We start from the raw sequence: 13,302 nt of genomic DNA, 5'->3' as shown, positions 1-13,302 counted from the left end.
AATTCAATGCATTTTTTTTAAATCAGGCGGTTTTAAAAAATCGACTCCGGTTCTTTGGACCGAAAGATTTTGAACATTTCATTCCGGTTTTGACCCACTAACAGATTCATCTTCGCTTCTCGATCCAACAGTTGAACCGACCAATTCGGTCCAATTTTTAAAACATTGATTCATACTATCATATTTTTTGATATTTTTTATATGTATTTTAGGTTGTCATTGATTTTTTTGAAAATTTGCTATGTGATCTAGGGGTGAGCTGCATTTTTCCGAAAAATTTGGTAGATTATTTTTTATTTTTTTGCAATTATTAAAAAAAAGTTTAATAGTAGTGCTCTGTCAGTATAAAAAAATATTACACATACATCAAGTCTAAATACTTTAAAATTTCAAATTATATAAATAATTTAAAATTTACATGCTAACTTGATTGGATACATGGTTGTCATTGGTTTATAGTGTAAAAATAATTTACATCGTCGGTGCACCATCCATTTTCTTTAGAAAAAAAAAATACAAAATTAACACTACTCATTTTTGATAAATTCAGCACTGTTCAGATTTTAAAATATTTGGTATAAAATCACAATTTTTTTTAAAACTTATGAATTTATACCCATTTTTTAAAAATGTGATAAAACAATAAATTTTTTTCCAAAACTTATGGTTTATACTATTTTTTTAATATAATATAAAACCATAAATTTTGACAAAAATTATGATTCTATACATAATTTTCCAAAAATCTAAAATAAAATAAAAAGATAAAAAATATGAAAATTTTATTTGACTTATTCATTTAGCCATCTCTGATTTTCAAAACATTGCTTGAAATATACTTTTATGATTTTTTAAAAAACACTAGGAGAAAAAAGAAAACTCTCATTTTTTTCATTGGTGCAACAGAAAAGGTAATAAATAAATTTCTGTTCCTTTTCAAATGTTATATTTTTTTATTTTTTTTATTTTTTTATAATAATTTATAAAATTTAAGGTAATATTAATTATTCTTTTATCAAAATTATCTTTAAATAATTATAAAAATATAATAAATAATTATGAATATTATAGGTAAAAAGAGTATTATGATTGAAAAAAAATAACAATATTGATTAACTTTCATAATTTATATATATATATATATATATATATATATATATATATAAAAAGTCAAAAACCAACACTAAAAAAAGAAGAAGAAAGAAAGTGTATTAAGATGATTTGATACATCAATTGAAATGCGAGTTTTTCTTTTTTTTTAATATTGAAATGAAGTTAGGTAAGCATGGAAATCACATCTTTTGAAAAAGCGGTACGTTATAGGTAGTATTGATAACTACACGAAGAATATACAACTACAACATATTCTTAATACACTTTTTTTTATCGATAAAAAATTCATATCATCCATTAAATTATATGGATATATTTTGTATGGCTATTTATAAGTTATCGTAAACATTGATGAAGACACATGTAATAATTTGAAAAAGATGAATGAATTAAATGTTATATGTGTTTTTAGATAAGCACATTAACTTATTAACAGAGACACATTTCTTTTTCAAGAATGTCATATTATATATAGATTGTCTTCAAAAACTTTTGTTTTGATATAATTGTTTTAAAGAAATTTAACTACTAAACTGATGAAAAGATGTTAACTTACTTGACGCAAAGTGTTTGAATTCATCTAAGGATTTATTAGAGAAGAGATGATCGGAGGTGATTTAAATAATTATTCTTTATAGTACTAATATACTGTAATATTATTGTTTCCGTATCACAATGATTGATTTATTTAAAATAAAAAGTATTTTAAAATAAAATCATATATTTTAATTTTCAATGCACATTTTTTATTTTTTTATTTTAATTAATATTACTTTTATTATTCTCAATATTTGATTATGAGTATTTTAGTAAAAATATCATTCATTATTATTTTTATTCATTTTCCTTAATCATTGTGAAACGGTCATCTGAATCCCTCATTCCGAAACCAATGAAGTATTATTTTTTCACTACTATACCCCTATTTATTAACTTTCACTTTATTCAAGTACTCTATTAATTATAACTAATAAGGGTATTCTAATAAATAATATTAATTTTATCATTCAAAATAAAATATCTAATTATTTTCTTAAGAACCATACATCATTGAAATAAGACATTTTTTTATGAGACGGAAAGAGTGATTTTTTTAATGATTTTCTTAAGAATAAATGTTTAAAGATGTCTTATAAGTGCAACCCAGGTTGTAAAATGTTGTAGAGACGTTTAATCTGACGAGAAGCGTGTTTAAACACGGTTCATTCGTTTTTAGTGTGTGTGATCTTCGATATAAACGTGTCTAATCAATTATAAAGCGTAATCGCTCCGTAATCAATTAAGAACCTTGTTAATTGATTAAACGGTCTCATTTCTAAAATAACAATGTCTAATCGACTAACACTATAAGCTAGTCCATTAGCCGTCATGCTACCTCCTGGTTTTGTCATTTGAGATTCTTCATCTTTTTTCATATATACAACACAATCGTATTGTTTTAGAATAATTTGGTAGTATTAAGAAGATCCTAAGTCCCACAATGATCGGAGATAGAACATTGAAAAAGTTTATATAGAGTGACATCTCTCATATTACAAACCGATTTATAAGGATGAGTTAAATCAAATTTTAATATGGTATCAGAGCATTGAAAGAGTTTATATAGAGTGATACCCCTCATCTTACAAGCCGATTTTATAAAGATGAATTATGTCAAACTCTAATAGATAATATTTTTTTCTTTCAACTTATCCAACTTTTAATCCTCCTTTCTTTAGTATCTATCGATTTACTTCTCTTGTTATCTTTAAAGCATAATTAGTCATCAAATTCCTTAACTTAATTTAATATTTCGCTTCAGTCCCTTAAAAAAAAAGTGTTACATTTTAGTCCCTTAAAAATACGTCTGTTAGTCGATTTGGTCATTTCTATCAAATTTTATAAAAAATCATTAAATTTACTGACGTGACTTTACAGCAAGGCTCACTGGACAAATCTAACTCAACATATGTATTAAAATTCTAATATAAATTTCGGGATTTTATTTTCAGAGGTTAAACACCCCCTCCGATAAATCGTTAATAATGTGTAAAAAAAAAATAACTCTTCATAATCAATTCTATAATAAAAGAAAGTGAAATAAGATTGCAGAACTATTAAAAAAACAATTCGAGCAAAAATTAGAACTTAAATTAAAACATGGATGCTGCTTTCTTGTGTGAGGATGCATGACAATTTAGAACTTAAATTTAAAATTATACATAAAAAAAAAATCTCAAAAGAGAAAGAATAAAAAAGCTTGTGACGCTGCACCACTTACTTGAGATTGTGCAATTGATTTTAGTTATTAAGAGCTTGAATGGAATGCTTATGTTGAGTCAAGATCTTCTCAAATTGTGACTGTCATCCTTTGGTTACATTCCAAAATTGTATGTTACAGTCATAGTGAAGTTTGGTTGTTTCCTTCTAATTTTCACATGATTGAAAATTATACAATAATCTGCTTAAACAAAAAAGCTCACGTGGTATCTTGTATCATAGCAATTTTAATGTTTCTTTTAAATTTTTTTAACAGAAATGATTATTTTGTATGATAAAATATTTTTTTAAAAGACTAATATATAATATTTTTTAGTTAAAGAAATAAAACGAAATAATAAATTAAATTAAGAGACTAAAAAATGTCTTAAGTCTATTTTCAATATACTTTTTTACTTTTTCATAGTTTATCCTATTGCTTTTTCTTTGTTACTTTTTTTTTTGAATGTATGTTTTTCGCTATTTCTTTTTATAATATTATCTTTTTTGAGATGATGCAGGTGCTGCCTCCCCCACCTTATTAGCATTTTCTAATTATTTTATTTAGGTTATACTATATATATTTTTCAATCTTACAATTTTTCGTCATGTAGTTTTTTTAATCCTTACAATTTCAAAATTTTCTTCTTGTAAATTTAATTTATTCTTTAAAGTCAACACACAATTTTCATTCATGTTGTCAATTTATATATTCTTTGGGAATGATTATAATGTTATAATCATGTGTTTTCATGTTTAAGTGGTTTTTTCCCTTACTCACTCTCTTTATTATATTCATATCATATGCATCCCTTCTTCTTAATGAGGCTCTGATACCAAACTGATCGGGAACCTCACATATTATGAAATCAACCTTAACTGTATCGTCAACCATAGACATAACATAGACTAACAGTCAAAATTGATATTCCATAATAGTGAGGATCGTAGTATGGATCGAATGTCAGATATTTTTTGATACACAAGATCCTCATTTGAGGTAAGTGTAGAACATACTTGCATCTATGTGGGGGAATTATTATATGAATATAATAACTAAAGCTTTTAGGGAGAAAGAAAAGATATTTAGAACATATTTGCTCTTAAACACACAAGGAGGTTTATTTGTGATTACTTGATGAAAATATGTTACAAGAGCTCTCTTTTTATAGGCAAGGAGGTACATAAAGGACAAAAAACACTATTTACAAGCATGACATTTTAATATTATAGAAATATCTTTTTCAAAAGTCCGACACACTTATCTCTTATGGATACATAATGGAATTACTTTTACATAAAAAGACGAGAAAACACTATTCATAAGCATGCTTATGACATATAAGGGACACTTGTCAACTAGTCTTTAAAAATGAGTTCGTGAGATGGGAACATATTCTGATTGGATAAATTCTCATCAGAAAAGTAATCTCCAAAACGAGATGACTCATGTTGCCAGATGTCATCCATCATGTAAGTGTGATCTATTTATTTTCTATTAGCTTCTTCCACTTGTCCTTATGAGAATTTAGTTTCCATTGGAGAATCCAGATTCTGCTGTGTGGCTCGAGTTGAGCTTTCTCCAACTTCTGGATTTTTGAATTTTTCATGATTTATACAAGTTGTACTATCATCAAGGTTTTTTGGGTCATAGAGATTGATGCAGTTAACATATTCCATTAATTCCCTTGTGATATTTAGACTGGGAGAATAATCATCAATGGTTTCCCATATGTGAACATAACTCTTACAATCAAGTAACTTAGTTACAGGATCTGTCTGATAGGGCATGTGTAGAAAGAAAACGGTATTGAGTTTGCTAATAGCTTCTAAGGATAATATTCTCTCTTTTACCTCATCTATGACCGGTTTTAATTGATTTCTCCACCACTATAATGGAGAATACCATTCAAGAGTAATCCAAATCAAGGACTTGTGGTTCTCAGGATTCATTATATGTTGATACATGGCTTCAGTGGGAATAAGAGCAGACATAAAATATAAATTGGTGGCACACCAGATATACCGCAAATGTTTTTTTTGTGAATTTGACATTTGGGTTTATTAAAATTGGTAGGAAGAAAGGTGTGTAAGGGAAATAATGAGTATGATCAGGGAGTTTATTCCTTATGATTTTTGTCATGTAATAAAAGATATTGTTTTTGGCATACTGCTTGAGCTGGGACGGTGAAGAGGAGACTGTTATTCCTGGAGGGAGATTCTTGGTTGTGGATGCATGAACTGGTAGTGGTTTGCTCATAAGAATCAGATGGGAAGTGTGCTTGACTGTGATGATCTGGATATGTTTCATAGGTCGGGATAATAGGTCAGGGATCACATTCTGGGTTCCTTTGATGTGTTTTACAGAGAAATCATATATGGAAAATCAATATTTGAGGCAAGGGTCTGAGGATCTGGTGGCATCTTATTTTTGAATTCAAGGATCTTGGGAAAAGATGAATTATTCATCTAGACTTTAAACTGGTAGCCTCTTAGGTGGAAGTCAAACTTTTGAATTCCCATTTTTATGGCGAGATCTTCCTTGTAGGTGAATAAAATTGGCATTATTGGGTTATTTGATCAAGCTCAGATCAAGGGAAGAGAAAGTGTCGGAATCAACATCGAACTTATGGTTTGTAGGGTTGGATTGTTATATTTCTCTTGTATTCTACTTTTGCAAAGTAAGGCTAATTCATTATCTCGATTCGAGTTCTAATTGAGGGAAGACGTACTCATAGCGAGGTAGATTGGGGAACTACATATACAAATCCTTATGTACTCTCTCTCTCTCTCTCTCTACCTCTCTCTCTCTCTCTCTCACACACACACACATACACACACACACACACACACTCACTATCTCTCTCTCTCTCTCTCTCTCTCTCTCTCTCTTTCTCTCTCTCTCTCTCTCTCTCTCTCTCTCTCTCTCTCTCTCTCTCTCTATCTCTATCTATCTATCTATCTATCTATCTATCTATCTCACTATCTCTTTTATTTTTCACTTGCAAATTGTTGAATTTATCGATTGTACGATCAATACATTTGGATAAACTTTTTGATAACCTTTTGAAAGAGGTTTTGTTGATTAGATCACAATAAATTAGATTGTGATTGGATTTTCGAATCAACAAAATCATACATAATTCTAAACAAAATCAATTGCAAACAAGGTGTTTAATAATTTGTTTCAATAGTATTTTTGTGTATTTTATAATTGAGAATAGTCTCTACTTTTAGCATTGCATTCAATTGATTATGATTAAAAGTGTTGTGATTAATTTTTTGTCATTATCATCACTTTGATTCAATATACGAGTATCCAAATTTTTTTATAGCAGTTCGGTTAGACGTCTATCCCAGTCACTTCCGTGCGCCATAAATTTTTTTCAAAATAATTTTTATTCAAGTTTTTAACTTGGGATCTATTCACCCCCCTCTAGATCATTGCATATCATCTAACAAGTGGTATCATGAGCTCCGACTATTTCCGTGCTTCAACATTCTCTTATTAGAAGATGGCTACTGAACCTAAATGAACATACAATAGAGCGCCCATTTTTACCGGTGAAAATTATGGCTATTGGAAAACTTGTATGCGTATACATAGCAACTTGGTTGATAAATGTGTTTGGGACGTCATCACCAATGGTCCTAATAAAATTTTAATGACCAATGGTGAAGGTGTTGTCGTACCAAAACCGGAAGCATAATGGAATGATAATGATAAGAAATTGTGGTCACATGATTGGAAGGTACAAAATTCTCTCATATCTGCACTTGGTGTAGATGAATATTATCATGTTTCCCATTGTAAAGCCACCAAAGCTATGTGGGATGCATTAGAAGTTTCCCATGAAAGAACTAATGAAGTCAAACAAGCTAGGATCAATACCTTGAATCAAGAGTTTGAACTATTTGACATGAAACATTGTGAAACCATTACCGACATCCAAAAGAGGTTCACACATCTTATAAATCGATTAAATGCTCTAGGTAAGCCTATTTCCGATGATATTGCTACTAATAAATTTTTTAGGTGTCTTAATAGGGAATGGAAACCCAAGCTCACCATAATCAAATAAGCGAATGATCTTTGATCTCACAAATTTATTTGGCAAGCTAGAAGAACATGAGCAAGAACTCACTTGCTTGGGAAAACATGAAAAAGAGCATGAGAAGAAGGTAAAAAAGGAGAAAGGTAAAGACAAGGAGGTAGAGAAGAAGTCTATTTCTCTAAATACTTCAAGCTTAAAGTCCTCATACAATGAGGAAAGTGATTGTAAAACATGAGATGACAAAATTCCTGATGATGAAGATATTGGGTTGTTCGTCAAAAGGTAACATAGGTATATAAGGAAAAATCGAGTCAAGCACTCTCACAAGAACCTAATTAAATTTAGAAGGCTATCTAACTCCTCAAAGGAAGATTAGAATAAGAAGGGTAAATGTGGAAGTTCATGCTACAATTATGGAGAAGTCGGTCATTATAGGCCGGATTGTCCTATGATCAAGAAAGACAAAGAGAAAGGCCATCACAAGAAATCTAGCAAGTCTAGAAGAGCCTACGTTGCTTGGGAGAGTGAAAGTGATTCTTCAAGTGATGAAAGCTCAAGTTCAAGTGTCAAATCGACCTGAATTTACCTCATGGCAAACAAAAAAAAAAGAAGAAAAATGTTGAATGTCTTGACTCTATGGAGAAAATATGGTTTCTCGATATTGGACGCCAAGACATATGACGGGTGACATATCTCTATTCATTGACTTTGTGCCAAATAAGAAGGGGTTTGTTACCTATGGAGACAACAACAAGGGAGCATTACTTGGAAAAGGTAGTATAGATATTCCCTCATCTACTACTATCTCCGATGTTATATTAGTTGATGGTTTTAAACATAACCTCCTTAACATTAGTCAACTATGCGACAGGGTCTTTAAAATTAATTTTACAAATACTTGCTGCTTGTTTGAACATAATGAAAAGAAGGATTATATGTTTAAATGATTGAGGGTTAATAACACCTATATGTTTAACTTAGCTGATGTATCCTTGGTAAGAACAAAGTGTCTAGTGACCAAGTCTAGATTTAAGATCCGCATTCTCTTTCTCTAGGGCCTTGATAGTGCCTTTCAGCTCATCGACTTCAGAAGTATGATTGATTATAGGTTCGGGAGGCTTGATGCTCATGGATGGTTTAGATGGAAATGGCAGCAATATCTCTTTGACTCTGTCTTTCATCCATCTGGTATAAGCCTCCCTGGCTATGCAGTTCTTCTTACCCATTTCCGCTATTCCTTGAGGAAAAATCGCTCCCCAAGCCTTGATAATATTCTTGAGTAGCTCTGGATCATCAACCCCTTCATGTAAGATAAAGCCTTCTACACTCTTGGAATCAGGTTTATCCACCATGGGGTATCCCAACTATCGCAATGCCAACCTCGGGTTATATTTGATTCCCCCTTTTATACAAAGAAGAGGTACATTAGGGAAGTCACCACAATTGAGGATGAGTTTGACTTTGTCGTAGACTCGATAGTACCGGGAAATATCTTCGACGTTTAAGGACATGATCCTCTGGGACCACTTCAGATTGTCTTTGTTTTCCAAGAAAGGTCCTTTGCTATGTAGATGTAAAATAAACCATCTATACAGCAAAGGGATACAACAAACGATGGTTCCCTTCTTCTTCTTAGTTCTTACATGGATGAAGTAGTAAGTGTCAGAAAGAATAGTAGGAACGGGATTCTGAGTTAAGAAGATATGAATAGCAGTCAGATCCACAAATTCTTCCATGTTCAGAAACAGTATGATCCCATAGATAAGTAGAGCTAGAATGGCGTTGAAAGTCGTCCAACTCTCAGTATCAACGAAGATAGTAGCCTTATCCACTAGAAACCTTGAGGTAAAACCATGGGTTCCACCCTTAGACTTCAAGTTCAACTTGTAGCGGTAAATTCATGACCATTAAGTTATGGATAAACTTAACGTCAATAAAACCAGAGTCGCCACCGCGCTTTTATTGTTTCCAAAGGAAAAGGGAAAATTACGAACAAAACCAAAAGATAAGAAGTTTTCAAATCAAAACTAATAAAATTCAAGAGATTACAGGTAAGGGGGTTGGTTACACAGAGGGAAGGTGTTAGCACCCAAAGTGTCCTAGGTACTCCTAGGGAGCCCTTTTTATGTGTGTATGTGTTTTGGTGTAAAAGATGTTTGCAATAAATAGAGTGTGGGGATGAGAAGAGAATTCATTAATTATATTTTTGTGTTTGACAAGACCTTCGGACTTGTGCCTATGTACCAACATAAAAATGAGTAATCAAAACCCCGTAGTTCGTGGTAACAATTTCAAAGTGAACGGATTTACTTTTAATCAAAATTTAAATTTAAAATAGGCACAAAGGGGCCTAAAAGAGTTTGAATGAGTGTTAGTTCTTTTTGTCTTTTGAAATTTTAAGTCAATATGGTTAGATTCATTTACAAGTTTGATTTAAGAAAAGAGCTTAAAAATGCAATGGCATAAGGCCGAAGTTTCTAATTTGAAATAAAGTCTAAGTTTAGAAATCACAAGCAAAGAAGATTTTGAAAAGGGGGAGAGATTTTGAAATTTAAGAGAATGGGAGGAGATGAAGAGCCTAATCTTAAGAATTTTTTTAAAAGTTAAGAGTTGAAAAGATCTGACCAATGGGATGCAATCCAATAGACAATAATGTCATATAGAAACCCACTTTTCCTTTGGAATTTAAATAAAGCAATATCAATAAGCAAGTAGAAATATGAAGAGCATGTCATCAAATAAAGATAGCCACATCCAATCTAGAAACTTCACAATCTTCTTCTTAATCTTCTAATGTATCAGATGACATACTCCTTGATTAGCTCAGAATAAGGCATTAGACACAGGTTCAAAGTAACATTTACATCAAGACCATCTAGCAGATGAATTCAAGTGGATCCCAATACTTCCATCAGATGAAAGCTGAAATCATAATAACTTGGTTTTAGAAATGTTGGCATTGGCCAAGTCCTTTTTCATAGGGAATGTTGCCTAATTCTAAGTCCAAAGCTCAGATCAAATCCAACAGTCCACACAAACATTTTTTAGAGTTTTTGTTGTTTATTAAGTATTTTTAAGGTCCTAAGACCATAGACACAAACAAGATATACAAACAAATATATACAAACACAATATATGGATCAAGTGAGCAAAGTGAAATTGACATAAACATAAACAAGTTAAATGATATATAAATGACAATGCAATGGTAAATGGCTTGAATTTAAATGACATAAAGTAAATGACTTGAAATTAAAGGCAAGAATAATAAAAGTTAGTCAAATGTTAGTTGATTAGAAGTTAGTGGAGTTTTGATTTTCAATTGATTAAGTCATTCTTTGGAGAACACTAAACCCTCTATTCACAAGCATGGATCCTTGAACCAAGACATCTTCCAAAGGAAGGAAAAAAGGCCAAGTTTCCACATAATACCATGAAAGGGGGGAGACTTACAATCTCACTTACTAGAATGCTACGCCTTTGGGTCAAAATTTAGCGCTATGTAAAGCAATCATAATTTGACTTGTGTAGAAGTCACAACTATCTGAGCCCGAGCAATAGAAATTTTGGTGTTAATGCATGTTAGAGATATGGTATAATGGACCATACTCCTAAAACATACCACACATAAAAAAAGAAAAAAGATCAAAGGATAGACTTATCTCATCCATACTTGTATTGGTTCATCTAACACAAAGTTATTGATGAACCAATTAACCTTAGGGTATTAAGACTTCATTGGTCAATGGAAATGATGAGAGAGATTGGGATTAAAGATGAATAGGAAGGGGGATGAAAGAAACACAAATTGGTCATGGGAGGAATTTTATCAAATTAAAATCATTCATTCATTTTGGGAGATGAAATGTACATTTCATCAATCCCCTAAATCCAATGATTTTAATCCAACAAAAGTCAAATCAACCTTGATCAAGGCCCAAACACATAGTCCAACTTCACAAGTCAATAAAAATGGCTCAACATAATTTCTACATAATTAATCAATTAAAAATTAAATTAAAATGCATTTAAATTGAATTATGTTTGATCAAAAACCTAAAACCTCTTTAAAACACAAAATAAATGGCCAAGAGATTTATCCTAGGTCAAATAAGGTAAAAGGATCTTAGACAAAAGATTTCATAATTTTTAAAAAGTCAGAAGTATTTTTAAATAATTAAAAATATGCACAAACACAATTAAATAATAAAAAATATCAAAATTAATCCAAAAAATAATTTTAATTCAGAAAATGAAATAGGAAAATATTTTAATTATTTTGGTGAAAGTCCCATATTTTTTGGATTAAAAACAAAATTAATATGAATTAGTTAAACATAAGGGATTAAATGAAATAAACAGAAAATCAAAAAAATAAGGGCCATCTGATCTCCCTCATTAATTGAGGTGGCATATCAGATTTCCAAGAGCGCGTGTTCGACATGCACAAGAGTCAAACACGCTTCATGCATGGTAATTATAATGGACGTGTGAGATTAGAAGATGAGACTCAAGTCAGATGGTCCTGGACAAGCCAACACACAACCGGAGCCCTAGCTCCGGTCATCTTCTCCAGTGAGAGCCACCGGTCTGGTTCAAGCTCAACTCAAAGGAAAATGAAAAGTGAATACACTAATTTGAAGAAAAAATGCTCAGAAGCACGAATTTGGCCTCAATTTTCTCCAATTCCAAGTATATAAAAAGATACAGGGATTTGAATTTTGAGGATCATGAACTGAGTTGATTCTATTTAACCTCAAAGCAACTCAATCTTCTTGCCTACATTGATAAAACTTCAGACAACCAAAAATCAACAAGAATGGTGAAGAATTGAGGGAGAATCGAAGAGATGAAAGTTCTGAATATTCACCTTCAATGGAGCTTCAGATTGACACGATCTTGCTTTCAATTATGCTTGGCCTTACTTCAGATGCTTGTTGGAAGTGAAATGGATCAAAGAAAGGTATGGACTCTTGGAGTTTCAATCTCAAAACAGATCGATAATTGAAACTCGATTTTCAAAGAAAATCTTCAAGCTTATCCTTCAATGGTGAGGGTTTGGGGTTGCAGGTTCAAAGCTTGGGCACGAGGTCCTTAATTTTGAGCAATGAGTGTCTTATTTATAGGCCATGAGATTGATTTCCATACACTTCCAATTTTGGCAAATTTTGAAAATTCTCTTTGCATGCTTGCATGGGCATGTGATAGGCCCATCAAGTGATGCAATCTGATCCAAAGATGAATGAAAGTCATGCTGAATTCATGTTGGAAGGCCATGCGATTGTGTATGAAAAGTGGAAGTGGAAAACATCCAAATGGTCCTTCAACTTACACCCTTGTGCAAGTCCTTCATTCTTTGGCCAAATGAGATGACCTTAGAATTTCTGGAAACGTGAGATCAAGGGGATAAACTTTCCTGTTGAACACTTTTTCATTTGAAGCTTGGATCATGATGAATTTTGAGGTGGAAGTTTTGGAAATCAAACATATTTGAAAATTTTCGAAGTCCCAAGTCAAATGTTTACTTCTTCCACCTTGAATAACTTTTTCTATGGACTTCAAATGAGAAAAGTTCTTTAATTAAAGTTGTAGATATTTCAAACCTATTCAATTTAGTCACAAATTTGAACTCATTTATATTTGGCATGAAGGAGTTATGCATTTTAGAAGTTGAGGAAAATCACTTGTTCAATGGTATTGGCCCAAAGTGACCTATAATGTTTCCTCTTGGCACATGCATTTTTAAGTTGAATTTGAACTTACTCAAAACATCAAAGATGAATTAGACATCTTAAATTCAATCATGCAATTTGAATTGCTTTCATATCATAAAAATCGAGTAAGTTATGGTCTTGGGAAGTTGACCTCCAAACTAGGATTCAGACAAAATGACCTA

At 31.4% G+C, this 13,302-nt stretch overlaps 1 pseudogene; it reads right to left on the bottom strand.

Annotated features, from left to right (window-relative positions):
* LOC127081373 (flavonoid 3'-monooxygenase-like) overlaps positions 1-1,730 on the bottom strand; it is a 32,813-nt pseudogene extending 31,083 nt beyond the window's left edge.
* Between the last annotated feature and the right edge of the window lie 11,572 nt (positions 1,731-13,302).

Source organism: Lathyrus oleraceus, chromosome 5 (genome assembly GCF_024323335.1).
Source record: "Lathyrus oleraceus cultivar Zhongwan6 chromosome 5, CAAS_Psat_ZW6_1.0, whole genome shotgun sequence".
Classification (NCBI taxonomy): Eukaryota; Viridiplantae; Streptophyta; class Magnoliopsida; order Fabales; family Fabaceae; genus Lathyrus; species Lathyrus oleraceus.
This window is presented reverse-complemented; position numbering and strand designations above follow the sequence as displayed.